Source organism: Leucoraja erinacea, chromosome 5 (genome assembly GCF_028641065.1).
Source record: "Leucoraja erinacea ecotype New England chromosome 5, Leri_hhj_1, whole genome shotgun sequence".
Lineage (NCBI taxonomy): Eukaryota > Metazoa > Chordata > Chondrichthyes > Rajiformes > Rajidae > Leucoraja > Leucoraja erinaceus.
The window spans coordinates 80,803,467-80,815,705 of record NC_073381.1 but is presented as its reverse complement, the minus strand read 5'-3'; positions in this window follow the sequence as shown (position 1 = coordinate 80,815,705).

The window sequence follows — 12,239 nt, the reverse complement described above, 5'->3', positions numbered from 1 at the left end:
CCGGGTCTCTGGTGCTATAAGGCAGCAACTCCACCGCTGCACCAGCGTGCCACCCTTCTATGCCATTCTATGTAGTGTGTGAACAATAAGCAATAGAACAACATCAGGCTGACAAATTAGACAGGGTTTGCTTATTTCTGGTCTCCCCCTGCTTTCAATGGGAGGTTTAGTCCTTTGGCATCATTTTTTTTCCATTAAGAGCAATAAAATAAAATACTTAAACATCTACCAATAAATTTCACTGGCAATAGTGAAACAGAAAATAAAAATATCGAAGAAAACAGCTTTTTTGTTGCATGCTATCCAGTCAGCAGAAAGAAAGCAGAAAGCATGGTTACAATCAAGCTGCCCACAGTGTACAGATACAGGATAACGGGAGGAATGTTTAGTGTAAGATAAAGTCCAGTAAAGTCCGATGAAAGATAGTCCAAGGGTCTCCAATGAGGTAGATGGTTGGACAGGATTGCTCTCTAGTTGGTGATATGACGCCCAAGAACAGCTGGGAAGAAACTCCCTGAATCTGGAGGTGTGCATTTTTTACACCTCTGTAACTCTTGTCTGATGGGAGACGGGAGAAGAGGGAGATTTCAGGGTGCCTATTCCCCATTCCCATTGTCCAAGAAGGAATTTGCTTTAGACTTGATCGATTGATTGAAAGATACAGCTTGGAAGCAGGCCCTTCGGCCCATCCGGTCCACACCAACCATCGATGATCCATTCCCACCAGTTCTATGCTATCCTACTTTCACGACCGCTCCCTGTACAGCGGGGGCAATATACAGAGTCTGAAGAAGGGTCTCGACCTGAAACGTCACCTATTCCTTCGCTCCATAGATGCTGCCTCACCCGCTGAGTTTCTCCAACATTTTTATCTACCTGCAATAAACAGAGGGTCAATGAACTCACAAACATTTGTTTCTGATGTATGCAGTGGAGACTTTAGATAAATGATCAGTAGGTTTTTCTCACCACAGCAAAATCTTTAAAAAATGCATAAGTTCACTGGAAAAATAAGATTCATTACATAAAAACATAGAAAATAGGTGCAGGAACAGGCCATTCGGCCCTTCGAGCCGTTCAATATGATCATGGCTGATCTTCCATAATCAGTACCCCATTCCTTCTTTCTCCCCATATCCCTTGATTCAAATGATCTCTTGTCTGAAGAGGTTGCAGTCAGCGACTGATTAGCAAATGCAATACCATCAACACAAGAGGACGAATTATGATAAATATTAAATTAAAATTATTGTCACATAGACCAGACTTATAACAGAACTGCTGGAGAAGACACCAAGAGACCTGCAATGCTAGGCCCTTAACGTCCCTTGATGGGGATTAATTTACACCCCCATCCACGCTGAAATAAAAAAGAGGCCTCAGCTAGGTCACGGCGGTTTTTTCAATATGTTAAAAAATGCCTGAGAGTAAAAAAAGGTTGCCATGGAAAAAAATCTATACTTTTTTTACTCGTAGGTTTAGTCGTAATATGTCGTAGTAGGTCGGCATGTTAGTCGTAGGTAATTGAGGTCAATCGAAGGTAGTCGTGGATAGTCTTCATCATAGTCGAAGGAAGATCAAAGGGAGGTTGAAGGGAGGTCGAAGGGAGGTCAAAGGGAGGTCGAAGGGAGGTCGAAGGGAGGTCAAAGGGAGGTCGAAGGGAGGTCGAAGGGAGGTCGAAGGGAGGTCGAAGGGAGGTCGAAGGGAGGTCGAAGGGAGGTCGAAGGGAGGTCGAAGGGAGGTCGAAGGGAGGTCGAAGGGAGGTCGAAGGGAGGTCGAAGGGAGGTCGAAGGGAGGTCGAAGGGAGGTCGAAGGAAGGTCGAAGGAGATCGTCTTCACTTTCCACTATTCGGTGTCCAATTTTCCCGAAGTTAGTCATAGCTAGTCGTAGCTAGTCGAAGCTAGTCTTCAACATAGTCGTAGGAGGTCGAAGGAGGTCTTCTACATAGTCGAAGGAGGTCTTCAACATGCCATTTTTTTTAAACTCCTCTAAACTCGCCAATTAGGTCGACCAAGTGGGACAGCCCCTTTAGACCGTAATATGGATAGACAAGTTTGGAGGGATATGGACCAGACACAGACAGGTGGGACTAGTGTAGCTGGGACTTGTTGGCCGGTGCAGCCAAATTTTCACACTGTATCACTCCATGATTCTATGACTACTGCACTCCAAGGAATAGAGTCCTAGCCTGCCCAGCCTCTCCCTATAGTTCAGGCCTTCAAGTCCTTGTGAATCCTTTTTGCCCCCTTTGTTTTTGTGTGTCTGTCTAAATGTTTCCTTAAACGTCGCTATCATATCTGCTTCTACTACCTTCCCTGGCTGACGATCCAGACATTCACCATCCTCTGTAAAAAAAAACTTGCCTTGTAAAACTGTTAAACTTTTCCTCCTTCACCTTAAACCTATACCCTCTAAAACCCAGGATAAAGACATCTACCCAATGTATTCCTCTCACAATTTTATATACTTCTATCACGGTATGGCACGGCAGCACAGCAGTAGATTTGCCGCCTTTCAGCGCCAGAGACCCGGGTTCAAACATAACTTCTGATGCTGTCTGTGACCCACAGGGGTTTTTTCCAGGAGCTCCGGATTCCTACCAATGTGGGAGGAAACCAGAAGTTAATTGGCTTGGCATTGTTGTAAATTGCCCCTAGAGTGTGTAGGATAGTGTTAGTGTGCGGGGATCGCTGGTTAGTGCAGACTCGGTGGGCCAAAGGGCCTGTTTCCACACTGTATCTCTAAACTAAACTAAACTAAACTAATCATGTTGCCCTTCAGCCTTTACCACTCATGAGAAAACAAGGCAATTTTATCCACCTTATAGCTACAATCCAGACAGCATCCTGATAAAACTCATCTCCATCCTTTCCAAAGTATCCATTCACATTCTACCAGGAAAGTGGTGACTAGAACTGCACAAAATATTTAATCATGACCTGTACGCATTCTTTACCACCTTATCCTTTCGCCTGGACAGAGCGGATGTGGAGAGGGTGTTTCCACTTGTGGGAGAGTCTAGGACCAGAGGTCATAGCCTAATTCTGCTCCTATCACATATGAACATGAATTTATGAACACCGATGGACAGTGGGATGTTGTGGTGCACGTCCATAGCTCCCGGAAGGTGACAACAGTGGGTATCGTCCTAGTCATCTTGGACCTCGCCAGTGGCTTCAACAGATACAAAGATCTCTAGCCAGGTCCTGGCCTCTGCTCTCTTGCCTCGCTCAATAACCTGGGATGGATCCCATTGAATCCTGGGAACTTAGTATCCCCCTTAATGTTTTCCAAGACACTCAACCTTTCTTCCTAATATCTACTTCCCTTAGAAGATCAACATACTTCACCCTAAACTCATCCTCATCCAATAAAGGAGGACCCGGCATTCGGTGGGTGGGGGGGGAGTTGACCGCAGGGAACTAAAGGGGAACCACAGTAGAATGTGTTAAAAATGTTTTTTGGTAAAACGGGATACTTTATAACGTTGTCAGCTCCCTTTATGTAGCGACTCTTTGCATACCTTGTGTGTGCAAAACAAAGAATCTCACTGTGACTCATCACATGTGACAATAAAGTAGCGTTCAATCATTCCATGTCCTCCCATAGAGAAGAACATCTCCGTAGAGAGGCAAAGTACCTATTTATTATCTTGCGCACCTCCTCTGGCTCCACGTATAAATCCCCTTCTTTGTCTGAGCGGACCTACCCTATCCCTGGCTACTCTTTGCTCCTATATAGGGATAAAACACCTTTTAATCCTCTTTAATACTTCAACCCAAGGACATTGCATGCCCCCCCCAATTCCTTGTTTAAGTTATTTTCTGCTTCCTTTGTATTTCTCAAGGACCTCAAGGTCGGCACGATAGCGCAGCGGTAGAGTTGCTGCCTTACCGAGCCAGAGACCCTGGTTTGATCCTGACTACAGCTGCTGCCCGTGCAGAGTTTGTACGTTCTCCCCGTAACCTGCGTGGGTTTTCTCCGATATCTTCCCACACTCCAATAGGTTAATTGGCTTGGTGTAAATATAAATGTTGTCCCTAGCATGTGTAGGGAAGAGTTAGTGCGCGGGGATCGCTGGTCAGTGGGGGCTGGGTGGGACGAAGGCCTGTTTCCGTGCTGTATCTTTGAAATAAACTAAATGTCCCATTTTAATTTTCTAAACCTTACGAATGCTTCCCTTGACTAAGTTGACTATATCGCTTGTAATCCAAGGTTCCAGCAATTTGTCACCCTTATCTTTCAATATCTGTCAACATGCTGGACCTGAAGTCGAACCAGCTGGCTTTTAAAAGACTCCTTCATGTCGGATGTGGATTTACTGCCAAACAACCGCTCCCAATTTACTTTCCCCCGTCCCTGCTTCGTACTGGAAGCATGAAACCACCACCAGTCACTTCTAAGACAGATACAAAATGCTGGACTAACTCAACAAACAGGCAGCATCTTTAGAGAGAAGGAATGGGTGACGTTTCGGATTGAATTGAGTCTGAAGAAGGGTCTCGACCCGAAACGTCACCCATTCCTTCTCTCTAGAGATGCTGCCTGGCCTGCTGAGTTACTCCAGTATTTTGTCTCTATCTTTGGTTTAAACCAGCATCTGCTGTTCCATCCTACAACCAGTTACTTCTACTCATCCCCGCCCCTTTCTGCTTCTCCGCAGAGATCTGTCACTGCTTGATTTGCTCATCCCTTCCCATCAACCCACCCCTTCCCCAGGCACTTTTCCCTGCAACTGCAGGAGAAGCAAAACCGGTCCCTCTCTCACTTCCATTCAGGGGACCAAACAGCCCTTCCAGAAAATACAAAGCTTTAGAGGCATAGATTTATTGATACAATGTGGAAACAGGCCCTTCGGCCCAACTTTCCCACACTGGCCAACATGTTCCACTTGTACTAGTGTTAAAGAAAGAACTGCAGATGCTGGAAAAATCAAAGGGAGACAAAAAATGCTAGAGAAACTCAACGGGTGAGGCAGCATCTATGGAGAGAAGGAATTGGCGACATTTCGGGTCGAGACCCTACACTACCTACACCTATACTAGGCCCACCTGCCTGCATTTTGCCTTTATACCTCTATACCTGTCCTATCCATGCACCGGTCTTATTGTTTCTTAAACATTTACATGTACCTCATCAAAACACATATATTACATTTCCAGCCTTGGTTAAACCCCTGTCTAATGGTGCGAGTCCACCCACGAGTGATCCCCAGTTTAAAACAAATGAAACTCGTGCTAATCACGGAGAATTAACGTAGCGGGTACGTCAGAACTCGTAACGCTAACGGCAGATACTCGGGAAACTTGTTAACTTGTGACAATCTTTCAACATGATGAAAGATTTCCATGAGTCAAGTTTACTCTTGAAGTAAAAATTTTAAACTTTTAAACTTGTAAGAACGTAGTAGCCCACCAGCAACAACTACATTGAAAAGCTGCCTCAAGTAGTCACCAGGCCCCGATCACACGGATAACTCTGAGACAGCCCACAGATTCAATGTGTGGAGCAAATCTAGTGTGAAAAGCAGCCAGCTGCTTTTAAGCCTTTCTGGGCATCATTTTAGCCTCAAGAGATCCAGAATATCTGGACTTTATTTAGAAACATAGAAACATAGAAACATAGAAATTAGGTGCAGGAGTAGGCCATTCGGCCCTTTGAGCCTGCACCGCCATTCAATATGATCATGGCTGATCATCCAACTCAGTACCCCGTCCCTGCCTTCTCTCCATACCCCCTGATCCCCTTAGCCACAAGGGCCACATCTAACTCCCTCTTAAATATAGCCAATGAACTGGCCTCAACTACCCTCTGTGGCAGAGAGTTCCAGAGATTCACCACTCTCTGTGTGAAAAAAGTTCTTCTCATCTCGGTTTTAAAGGATTTCCCCCTTATCCTTAAGCTGTGACCCCTTGTCCTGGACTTCCCCAACATCGGGAACAATCTTCCTGCATCTAGCCTGTCCAACCCCTTAAGAATTTTGTAAATTTCTATAAGATCCCCTCTCAATCTTCTAAATTCTAGAGAGTATAAACCAAGTCTATCCAGTCTTTCTTCATAAGACAGTCCTGACATCCCAGGAATCAGTCTGGTGAACCGTCTCTGCACTCCCTCTATGGCAATAATGTCCTTCCTCAGATTTGGAGACCAAAACTGTACGCAATACTCCAGGTGTGGTCTCACCAAGACCCTGTACAACTGCAGTAGAACCTCCCTGCTCCTATACTCAAATCCTTTTGCAATGAAAGCTAACATACCATTCGCTTTCTTTACTGCCTGCTGCACCTGCATGCCTACCTTCAATGACTGGTGTATCATGACAACCAGGTCTCGCTGCATCTCCCCCTTTCCCAATCGGCCACCATTTAGATAATAGTCTGCTTTCCCGTTTTTGCCACCAAAATGGATAACCTCACATTTATCCACATTATACCGCATCTGCCAAACATTTACCCACTCACCCAGCCTATCCAAGTCACCCTGCAGTCTCCTAGCATCCTCCTCACAGCTAACACTGCCCCCCAGCTTAGTGTCATCCGCAAACTTGGAGATATTGCCTTCAATTCCCTCATCCAGATCATTAATATATATTGTAAATAGCTGGGGTCCCAGTACTGAGCCTTGGGGTACCCCACTAGTCACTGCCTGCCATTGTGAAAAGGACCCGTTTACTCCTACTCTTTGCTTCCTGTTTGCCAGCCAGTTCTCTATCCACATCAATACTGAACCACCAATGCCTTGTGCTTTAAGTTTGTATACTAATCTCTTATGTGGGACCTTGTCGAAAGCCTTCTGGAAGTCCAGATACACCACATCCACTGGTTCTCCCCTATCCACGCTACTAGTTACATCCTCGAAAAATTCTATAAGATTCGTCAGACATGATTTACCTTTCGTAAATCCATGCTGACTTTGTCCAATGATTTCACCACTTTCCAAATGTGCTGCTATCCCATCTTTAATAACTGACTCTAGCAGTTTCCCCACTACCGATGTTAGACTAACTGGTCTGTAATTCCCCATTTAACTTACTTGTCCTTGTACAAAGCAATTGGCTAGTACATAACAATAATAACTCCACTTTCAAAGATTATGCATCCATTGAAGAAGTATCCCATTATCTTTTTGCACTATTAATGTTTATTTGTTTTATGTGTGCGTGTGTCTATGTATGTGTGTATATATGTATATATATATATATATATATCCCGTATAATGTGTGTGTGTGTATGTGCGTGTGTGTATATGTCGTTTATTGAACTTGTCATTTATTATAGAAACATAGAAACATAGAAATTAGGTGCAGGAGTAGGCCATTCGGCCCTTCGAGCCTGCACCGCCATTCAATATGATCATGGCTGATCATCCAACTCAGTATCCTGTACCTGCCCTCTCTCCATACCCCCTGATCCCTTTAGTCACAAGGGCCACATCTAACTTAAATATAGCCAATGAACTGGCCTCAACTACCTTCTGTGGCAGAGAATTCCAGAGATTCACCATATATTTTTTACGGAGTACTATGTTTACATATTCTATTGTGCTGTTCTGGTGAGCTGCTGCAAGCAAGAATTTAATTGTTTCACTGCACTGTTTTGGACATATGACAATAAAACACTTTTGACTCTTAAATGCAGTTAACGTACCTGCCTCAACTGCCTCCACTGGCAGCTCGTTCCATACGCCCACCAAGCTCTGTGTGCCAAAGTTGCCCCTCAGGTTCATGTTAATTTTTTCCCCTCTCACCTGAAACTTAAGTTCCTAGTTCCTGATTCCCCAGAATCCATCTTCCATGGACTGTTCCTTTAAATCTTACACCGTCAGTTATTAGTTGTCAAAGCCAACCCTTTACCTGGCACTTTCCTGTCGAGGAAGGTGTGGGTTGCATGTTGTCTCTGCCAGCAGCTTCTTCCAGTTATTCACGGATAATATTTCCATACTGATGAGGCTAGGATGATTCAAGCTTTACTAATTGGGATCAAATGATGTCCTTCAGTTCTGTGACTAGTCCGAGGCAAGGCTGCTGAAATTAATGCCCAGTGAACTGTCACCACTCAGAGCAAGTAAGGTTCATTATGTGGAAGTGGTGTGTAGGAAAGAACTGCAGATGCTGGTTTAAATCGAAGGTAGGCACAACATACTGGAGTAACTCAGCGGGAACAAGTAGCATCTCTGGAGAGAATGTCTATGGGGTGACATCTCGTGTCGAGACCCTTCTTCAGACTGGTGTCAGGGGAGTGGGCAGGACAGAGGCAGAATGTAGTCGGAGACAGTAAGACTGGTGGGAGAACTGGGAAGGGGAGGAGATGAAGAGAGAGGGAAAGCAAGCGCTACTTGAAGTTAGTGGATGCGATGTTGCTTTGTATACATCCCAACAGTTTCAGCACCCATATCTTAGTCTCACTCTAGCACATGCACACACACACACACACACACACACACACACACACACACACACACACACACACACACACACACACACACACACACACACACACACACACACACACACACGTGTGTATGCACATAAACCCATTTGGACACACACGCATTTTCACACAAACACACATTTGCACACAAACACGCACACATTTCACGCAAACACACACACGTTTGCACACAAACACACATTTGCACACACTCACACATTCATTTACACACATGCACATTTGCACACACACATACACATCTAAACTCAATTATCTGCACACATTTGCACACATACACACAAACACACACACGCACACTTTTGCACATAAACACACACACTGACACATGCATTTACACACCTATAAATACACAACATTTGTGCACACATGCACATAATCACTAGAAACTCACAAATATACACAAATAAATGCACTGATACACATGCCAAGAACATCATGTACACTGTGGACGTCTCGGTTGTAATCATGTTGTCGTTCTGCTGTCAAATAGCATGCAACAAAAGCTTTCACTGTACCTTGGTACATGTGACAATAAACTAATGACTATAGCTTATGTCCCACAATGTTGCTGTCGAACATGATGCCAAGACCATGTCTTATCTGCCTCCCCATAATCCATATTTCTCCATTGCCTGCATTTCCATGTGCCTCTACAAAAGTCTCTTAAATGCCACTTTTGTATCTGCCGCAACTACGTACCATCCCTGCCAGCGGGTTCCAGACAATCACCACCCTCTGCATTATAAACTTGTCCCGCACATCTCTTTTATAGTTTGCCCCTCAGACCTTAAAGCTATGCCCTCTAGTATCTGCGAAAAAAGGTTCAGACTGTCTGCCCTATCTATGCCTCTCATAATTTGTGTATACTTCTATCAGGTCTACCCGCAACCTCCAGCGTTCCAGAAAAAACAATCCAAGTCTGGCTCTTGACACTTCTGGTGACATAGTCAACTTTTATACAAAGTATCTTAAAATAAAGAATGGATCGACTTGGCTTATATTCACTGGAATTTAGAAGAGAGGGGATCTTATAGAAACATATAAAATTCTTAAGGGATTGGATACTGTAGGCTAGATGCAGGAAAAATGATCCTGATGTTGGGTGAGTCCAGAACCAGGTTTAAGAAGAAGGGGTAGGCCATTTAAGACTGAGATGAGGAAAAACGTTTTCACCCAGAGAGTTGGGAATCTGTGGAATTCTCTACCACAGAAGGCCGTGGAGGCCAATTCACTGGATGTTTTCAAGAGAGAGTTAAGTTTAGCTCTTAGGGCTAACAGAATCAAGGGATTTCAGGAAAAAATCAGGAACGGGGTACTGATTTTAGATTAATGGCCATGATCATATTGAATGATGGTGCTGTCTCGAAGGGCTGAATGGCCGACTGCTGCACTATTTTCTATGTCAATTTCTATGTCTATGTCTATCAGAGGTGCAGGATTGTGTTTGTGTTCTACTCATCTCTTTGAGTTGCTCTGGAATGAATCTTTATTGCCATATTATTCAGCAGGGAAAGGCCAACTAATTAACAGCAGCATGAGCTACTGTTGGTTGGAACAGCATGGGCCGGGGATGCTTATGTCAGGTCACAGGAGACAAGAGTTCCTTCATCTTCACTGAAATGGTCACAGGGACAACAAGCCATGTTCTGGTGATTTTTATGAGAGATTCACATCAATGGATTCAGGTCACCAAACAAGACTTTGTGGACAAAATGGTGCCTGTGGGCAAAACGGGAATTATAGACCAGTTAGCCTGACATCGGTGGTGGGGAAGATGCTGGAGTCAATTATAAAAGGTGAGATAGCCGCACATTTGGATAGCAGTAACAGGATTAGTCCGAGTCGGCATGGATTTACGAAGGGGAAATCATGCTTGACCAATCTTCTGGAATTTTTTGAAGATGTAACTAAGAAAATGGACACAGGAGAGCCAGTGGATGTAGTTTACCTGGACTTTTAGAAAGCATTTGATAAGGTCCCACATAGGAGATTAGTGGGCAAAATTAGGGCACATGGTATTGGGGGTAGAGTGCTGACATGGATAGAGAATTGGTTGACAGACAGGAAACAAATAGTAGGGATTAACGGGTCCCTTTCAGAATGGCAGGCAATGACTAGTGGGATACCGCAAGGCTCGATGCTGGGACCGCAGCTATTTACAATATACATCAATGATTTGGATGAAGGGATTCAAAGTAACATTAGCAAATTTGCAGATGACACGAAGCAGGGTGGCAGTGTGAACTGTAAGGAGGATGCTATGAGAATGCAAGATAACTTGGACAGGTTAGGGGAGTGGGCAGATGCATGTCAGATGAAGTTTAATGCGGATAAATGTGAGGTTATCCACTTTGGTAGCATAAACAGGAAGGTAGATTACTATCTAAATGGCTTCAAGTTGGGAAAAGGGGAAGAACAATGGGATCTGGGGGTCCTTGTACATCAGTCTATGAAAGTAAGCATGCAGGTACAGCAGGCAGTGAAGAAAGCGAATGGTATGTTGGCCTTTATAACAAGAGGAATCGAATATAGGTCCTTCTGCAGTTGTACAGAGCCCAAATGAGACTACACCTGGAGTATTGTGTGCAGTTTTGGTCCCCTAATTTGAGGAAGGACATTTTTGCTATTGAGGGAGTGCAGCGTAGGTTTTCAAGGTTAAATCCCGGGATGGCGGGACTGTCATATGCTGAGAGAATGGAGCAGCTGGGCTTGCACACTCTGGAGTTTAGATGGATGAGAGGATATCTCATTGAAACATATAATATTGTTCAGGGCTTGGACACACTAGAGGCAGGAACCATGTTCCCGATGTTGTGGGAGTCCAGAACCAGGGGCCACAGTTTAAGAATAAAGAGTAAGCCATTTAGAACGGAGATGAGAAAACACTTTTTCTCACAGAGCTTGGTGAGTCTCTGGAATTCTCTGCCTCAGAGGGCGGTGGAGGCAGGTTCTCTGGATGCTTTCAAGAGAGAGCTAGATAGGGCTCTTAAAAATAGCGGTCAGGGGATATGGGGAGAAGGCAGGAACGCAGTACTGATTGGGGATGATCAGCCATAATCACATTGAATGGCGGTGCTGGCTCGAAGGGCCAAATGGCCTATCCTGCATCTATTGTCTATTGTCTAAGATTAATAGACATATGTGCAACATTTTAGAGATGCCTCGCCTACCAGCACATACCCTCACAACAAAATCAAACCAGTGATACTAAATGAGGAAAGGCTAACCTTCTAAAAGCTTTCAAATTGGTAATGTTAGAAAACAGGACACAAGGTCACACTGCATGGATGCAGGCCCTTCAGCCCAACTTGCCCACACCAGCCAACATGTCCTCGTTGGATGTCAGGGGTTACGGGGAGAAGGCAGGAGAATGGGGTTAGGAGGGAGAAATAGATCAGCCATGATTGAATGGCAGAGTAGACTTGATGGGCCAAATGGCCTCATTCTGCTCCTACAACTTATAACCTTATGTCCCACTTACACTAGTCCCACCTGCCTGCGCTTGGCTCATATCCCTCTAAACCTGTCCATGTATCTATCTAAATGTTTCTTAAACGTTGCAATAGTCCCTGCTTCAAATACTTTCTCCAGCAGCTCGTTCCATACACCCACCATCCTTGTTGTGAAAAAGTTACCATTCAGGTTCCTATTAAATCTTACCTCCCTCACCGTAAACCTATGTCCTCTGGTTCTTGATTCCCCTACTCTGGGGCGAGACTCTGTATCTATTCCTCCGAGACCCGATCTATTCCTCTCTATTCTTATACACCTCTATAAGATCACCCATT